Source organism: Halyomorpha halys, unplaced genomic scaffold (assembly GCF_000696795.3).
Source record: "Halyomorpha halys isolate HHAL.00 unplaced genomic scaffold, Hhal_1.1 Scaffold1886.1, whole genome shotgun sequence".
NCBI lineage: Eukaryota > Metazoa > Arthropoda > Insecta > Hemiptera > Pentatomidae > Halyomorpha > Halyomorpha halys.
Window position 1 is genome coordinate 12,520 of NW_027115624.1, and position 7,020 is coordinate 19,539.

At 33.2% G+C, this 7,020-nt stretch overlaps 1 protein-coding gene across 1 annotated transcript in view; it reads left to right on the forward strand.

The window, feature by feature from the left end:
* Positions 1 to 7,020, forward strand: part of Cpr100A (Cuticular protein 100A) — a 9,384-nt gene that overhangs the window by 1,318 nt on the left and 1,046 nt on the right. The gene's annotated exons all lie outside the window — the stretch shown is intronic.

The following is a 7,020-nucleotide window of genomic DNA, read 5'->3' on the forward strand; positions in this document are numbered from 1 at the left end:
TAACCTATATGACAGAAGACATGTATAAAATAACCTATATGACAGAAGAATTGTATAAAATAACATATATGACAGAAGATTTGTACAAAATTACCAATATGACAGAAGATATGTATAATTATAGTATAATTAGCCTTCATTGATCATACTGGATCGAAATTGAAAAATATCTAGTGCAGAGCTTACTATGCAAGACAATATGTTTAGCGTTATTACCCAAAGTGATTCCGGATTGCACAATGTTCCATCTTGGCCCCCAGTTCCCTTTCCATCACGTCCGGAATAATAAATGTCATGGCAGCACTCTCATACCAATCCTGAGGCAGAGGCTTACTATCATATAACTTTTGACATCTTGATATCGTTAAAAAAGAAGCATAAACATTTTGTTTCCTTATATGTAATCGATTAGATGATTGATTAATGATAATCAATGACATTTCATTGATTAATGATAATCAATGACATTTCATTGATTAATGATAATCAATGACATTACTCTCATATTGTTAAAGAATGATGATACCCCTGTTCTTACTGCCGTATTGTGATACGATGATGATTATTAATAAGTTATAATATTAATGAAGATTTTGCTAACTATTTAATGCTAATAATTTCAATAAATTCCATCCACTATTTTTGCAAACCTATTTTCCTTGACACAGCTATATTTCGGATATTCGGATACAAAATTGGATTTTTGTGTGAAAATTGTCCATAACTATTTTATCAAAATCCATTGATTACTTTCGCTTATTCATACCAAAAAGTGATTTCCGTTACTATTCATTAAATAAAGGTATTTATTCTAAAATGAATAATCGATAAAGAGGTAATAATAGAGCCTATTAGCCTGCTCAAATACGAAGATAAAAAGTAATTTCTAAGAAATGCAGTTTTATAAAATAAAATAAAAGGCTATGTAAAAAATAATGATAGAATGAAATGTGAGGGAAGACTTTTTATATATTAATAGCCATTGTATGAGAATCCAGCTTGATAATAAATTTCAATATTTGAGAGACTGAAAAACTTGCTATCTGTATTATCCATACCATTGCTCCTAATTATATAAATGACAGACAAATATTATTGTAACTATAAAATTTAAAAACATATTTATTTTTCGACGGCACTATTTATCACATTTACTTTTGAGATAGTAAGTTACCTTCATACTTCCTTTATTTTTTATTGACTTTGCATTATTAATATACTTTTCATTGAGACGTTTCTAAGCACTCGTCCACCTTTAAGTATTATTTATAAAAATAGTTACATAGTGCTATCTATTATTTATTAGTTATTGTTATGTTTATGATTTATTGGCTTATTTTTAATGGTGGATTAAGTTTCATACAGTAATAGTACAAAAGCTGGGAAGAAAAAAAGGCAGTTATCTCACCCCAATTTTTGATTACTTTAGTGAAAACTAGGTATTACTAGTCAAAATTGATGAGTCTGCCAAGTATAGGTAGGGAGAATAAAAAATGGCGGCAGTTTCAAAACCTTAACAAAACACTAATTTTTCATTCTGAGCTCTATATCTTAAAAACTACCAACAACACTAGAAAATCTAAGAGAACATTATTTAAAGAAGAGTCAATTTGCTGAAATATTATCCCTAAAAAAAATATTTACGTCCAATAGTTCTCGCGATATAGCTTTTTAAAAAGCAAAAGTTCTTAAAAATCTACTGAAGGATTAGTAGTTAGTTAATTTATTTTGAGAATTCTATATCTCAGGAACTACGTGACGTACAGATGTCTATTAGCACTCAAATTAAAGCTAGTTTAAAAGACTGTACTGAAGTTTATGACCTTTACCTTCCTAGTAATAGTAGTTTTCATGATATTTGCTAAAATAAATTGATTTATAGTTGTTCGAACAATAAGTTTGATTTATGAAAAACTTCATTTCAGAAATCATTGGACGTACATAAGTCTGCCAGCGCTCAAATTAAAGCTAGTTAAATTTACTACAGAATAGTTGATTATGTTTATCTTTGTAGGAGTAGTATTTTTTATGATATTTGACAAAATAAATTTTTTTTTATTATTTTTTTTTTAATCTTTTATTCCCTCTACCTATACTTGGCAGACTCATCAATTTTGACTAGTAATTAATTATACATAGTTTTCATTAAAGTAATCAAAAATTGGGGTGAGATGACTGCCTTTTTTCTGCTCTTGGACCTCTTGTACTATAAGACCATATCTATCCTCATGGATTTCTTCACTGCACAGTTTGTTAGGTGATTTTCATTTCCGAAGGAACTATATGCTATGTTTTCTTTTTTTTTCTTCTGGTATTCATAATTCGAACATTTTATATCAAAATGCTTAACAGGAATTGTAAATTTAAGTGAATTTAATTTATTCGCTCATTCATATATCGTTTACCTTGAGGACCTGAGGGAGATAAATAGCCAATCGTTTTGTTTATTATACTACTTTCTATTTTATATAAATCTGAATATAGCCAGAGAAATCCTAATTAAGATATTAGCCAAGATTAGCAAGCCCCTTCCTACCTACTTGGCTACTTACCGTTAGGTATCGTGGCACAAGGTGAATGAGTTTGGAATTCGGCCTTGGTCCAGTCTGTGCTACACTCCTCGCATTTCCTAGTGCTTTACTAATAACGGTATTATTGTACATATACTTGTGATATTTTCTTTTTTTATTCTTACTTCCTTTTGAATTCATATTTTTTTGTCATTGGTTTATTTTTTATTATTCTCTGAGTATTTTATTTTTATATATTACATAGAAGAAGATTATTTACGTCATGGAAGTTGCGTACATAAATGAGAAACATATTTTCAATTTATTAATTTCGTATTCTATGATAATATGATTATTTTTTTTTCCAAAGTCCCTATTTGAAATAAAGTTGTGTGTTTTACAGTGTCTGTGTGTTTTACAGTTAGGTTTTGTTTTTATCTGTTGTTACATTTTAAAACATAAATGTAGTGAGTGAGCGTTGACTTTATTTGAGTTTATCTGTGTGATATTTAAAGGTATTGGGGCATACCACTATTAGGAGTTAATGATCATAAAAAACCTACGATTATTTACAATACATACAGGTTGTTCAAGTAGCTATAATGCCGCCTGTTGCCACCGCACTGGTGGGAGCGCTGGTTGCAACGTCTGGAATAGTAGGTTGGGCTGATATTTCAACGACCCAGGAATTTAATATGGCTCCTCCGGATGAAGTCCGGAACCGTTGGAATATCCAATAATTTGTCAACAGTCGGCGGTTTCTCCTTCTTCCATACTGTAGTCCGTACAATCTTCCGCGGTATGGAATTTTGAATGTGGCGCTGTGTACCATCATTGAGGTGGATGAACAAGGGAGCACCGTATAGGAGCGCTGGACGGAGTATGCTCTTGTAGTCTTGAAGTTGTAACCGGAGGGAAAGATCCGATGATGTTAGGAGATGGTGTAGCCGGTAGGATTTCCTTCTGACTGTTTTTTGATATAAATGGGTACAAAACTTTAGCTGTCGATACAGGTTTATACCCAAATAGATTATGGCATTAGATGAGAACATTATAGAGTTTGCCACTTGGAGCTTTTTTGGAAGTTTTGATCTTTTTTTTGCTTGATGTGCAAAGACTACGTAGTCTTAGCTGGGTTTACAGAGATATTGAGATAATTCAGCCCTTGAATGATCTCTTCACAGACTCTTCTAGCTTGTTCTAGTGCATGTTAATACATGTTCTAATGCATAGGATTAACGCTGCTTCTGTAGATGGCGATTTCATCCGCATAGGCGGCTATCATAGCAGTTTTGTAGTTGTTGCCTATTACATCTGCAGTGTAGATCGAGAACGACACTGGTGAAAGTACGGCCCCTTGTGGCACGCCACACGTCAGTGGAACGGTGCTAGAGTGCTTCTCTTGAATTTGAACTGAGAGACTTATGAGATAATATTTTTTTTTCAAACCTCTTTATTTTTTATATGGTTACAGAATACATAATAATATAATCCAATACATTATACATATACAATTTACAGCAGTTTTTTTTTTTTTCCGAACCCTCTAAAACAGAAATAAAATGTGAGTTAGTAGAGCATTACTGTGTAGAAAGAAAAAGTAATTCGTGTTGTGTCTTACCTTTCACTACCTTTGGTATTTAAAGGTTACCTGTTATATTTAATTTTACATATGAGCTATCCGTTCAGCAACTATTTGAGTCCGGAGGTGAGGGGCCTCCTCGTGTTATATCGCATATAATATATAAATAAAAATAAAGATAAATAAAAATAAAAATACAAATAATAAAGACAATAGATAATAGTGAAATGATAAGAGAAACAGTCTGAAATCAAAAGAAGTGTGGGGGAGGGGGTTGGGGTGCATCAGTAGATGGAGCTATGAGGTGATGTTAATAGGGTTTTTGGGACCTTTCCTGCCCTGCCACCTCGCAGGAAGGGGGGATGGGGCGATAGACTGGAATACTGGATTGAAGGAAGCAGGGAGACTGTCGAAGAATTTAATGTGTCTCCGTGTGATGTGCTGTTGTACAGTTTCTAACTGTAGTTCGTTATGAATGTGTGCCATGTTACGTCTTTCAAGAGATGTCCCTCGACATATCTTCTGTAGTGTGCTGTTTTGGTATTGTTGTAGTGATTTCAGGGCTGTTGGGTAAAGATAGTGTAGTAGTGGTGCGCCGTGTAGGAGTGATGGTCGTAGTATTACTTTGTATATGAGTAATTTGAGTCTGAGTGACAGCCCTGGTGAGTAGATGAGGTGTTTGAGTTGGTATGATGTTGTCTTGACGATTTGTATTCTGTTCTGTATGTGTGCAGTGAAAGATAGATGTGTTTCTAGTTTAATGCCTAGGTAAGTGAGATGTTTCGTGGTTTGTATTGTCTGTTCGTTGAGTTTAGGTGCTCTGTTGGGAGTTTTCTTGTATGAGAAGGTGATGGCGTCTGTTTTTTGTGGGTTGATATGAATGTTTATGTCTCGTAGTTTGTTAGCGAGACATTTTATTTATTTATTTTAACACGGGAATATTTCACGGGAAGTAATATAAAATACTTTGAAGAAATTTCTCGAACAAAAAATTTTCTAATTGTTTGAAAGAAAGCCAGCTCGTACAATTATTATTATTATATAATAGTATTATGTCTATTGTAACCGATTTCCTGATTGCAGTTAATTGTTTATATATTGTAATAGGGTATTTCTAGTATCATTAATAAAACCTGATTTATATCCTTTTAAATTACCATTTTAAAGTTCTTGAGTATTTTGTGCCATACCTTACGTGTTTTTTGTTTGTTTTTTTTCGTCAGCCCAAGACTCTCATTGAAGTCCTATACTGCCTAACTATGGTGAGGGGTCGTTTGTCATTTTGTGCGACCGCCACTTAATGACAAAAGTCAACCCCAGAACGAATTCGAACCGGCACCCCCTCATCTCAGATTGATAGACCTGCGCCTAACCACCTGAGCTACGGACGGTCCCAAGCCTTATTTTATAGTCTTACACGTTATAGTCTTACAGGGGCTCATTATGTATTCGCCAGGCCAACTCGCTGGCCCATTCCAATTTCCACTCGTCATATTTGGGCTCACGAGAATTCCAGGGTGATTTGCCAGCATGGCAACCATTTATACTGGCGGTAAGAATTTAAATTAATGCACTTGCTTAATGGTTTCAGATATTTCTTTCTTTTCCTTAATCCATCAATCCTCTCTATAGTAGAAAAGAAAACTGGTTTAGTAAATTCCTAAATTAATAGAGCTCTAAAAGGATCGAATTTAAAGACCTACCGTAGGTAAGATCAATCAATGATTAGCTTATTTATATTCTATTATTCTTCAATTATTTATATTCTAAACTGGTTCTCAAACATTTTTTCTGGCGGGAAACAAACTTATTCAGAAAACTTCAGGGCATCTCTCCTATTATCATTCTTTCAATATTAAATCCTAGAAGTAAACAAAATAAAAAATAAAACACGTAAATTTCTAACTAAAAATCAAAACTGTTATTTTTATAATTGTTTTAATTAATTAAATAATTTATTTTATTTTAATTTTAACTACAGTATTCGCAAACTGCTTCACTATCAGTAGCTAACTGATACATGTTTCGAGCAAGGGTAGGACTAGACTACTCTTTCGAGCAAAGTAACGTTTAAAAAAAGGAAATAACCAATTTATTCGTTTTTATATCGTGTTTTATAACCTACATCGATAATTTTAATTTTGCAACGGTACTCGAGATAATGCAGTGCCTTGGGTTTTTGTAGCGAAATTAAAATTCTCTATACAGCTTATAAAACCAAATTTCACTAAAAATAAGGGAGGTCCCTTTTTGCGTATTTAGATCGTATTAAAGACGAAACGGAGTTATGACATGGCGATTGCAAAGGAGTTCATTTATAAGATAGGAAGTTGCAAAATGCAGAGATTAGTGGTGGGAAGCATTAGCAAGATAATTAACTACAATTAATAACCAATCAAATTTCTTCATATTTTTCTGAAGCAATCAGAAAGTTATCACATTGTAAGTTGCAAAATATAACTAATGGGAACTATTGTATGGGAAACCCTAGTCAATGGAAATCCCAAATAGTGGGCATTACCACTAGAGATAATTAAAATACTATCTATACACTAGAGATCCTTAAAATACAATCAATACACTAGAGATTATTGAAATATAATCAATCATAGATCAAAATAGATCTCTTTATGTTTCACTTTGACTTCATCATCATCATCATCATCTGCGGCGCTACTACTCTTGCATAATCAAGGTATCATGCAGCTTGGTCCGCCAGTCTTCTGAATTGGTTGCAGTTGCTCAATGGATTCCCAAGATGGACCTGGCATCCGCCGCCACTCCATCTTTGACTTCACTTGTTAAAATTGAAATATATTAGCGTAATCATAACACGATTTAAACTGCCTGGTACATACTATATACTTCATCGAAATCACAAAGTTCTCTCTCTCTCTCTCTCTCTCTCTCTCTCTCTCTCTCTCTCTC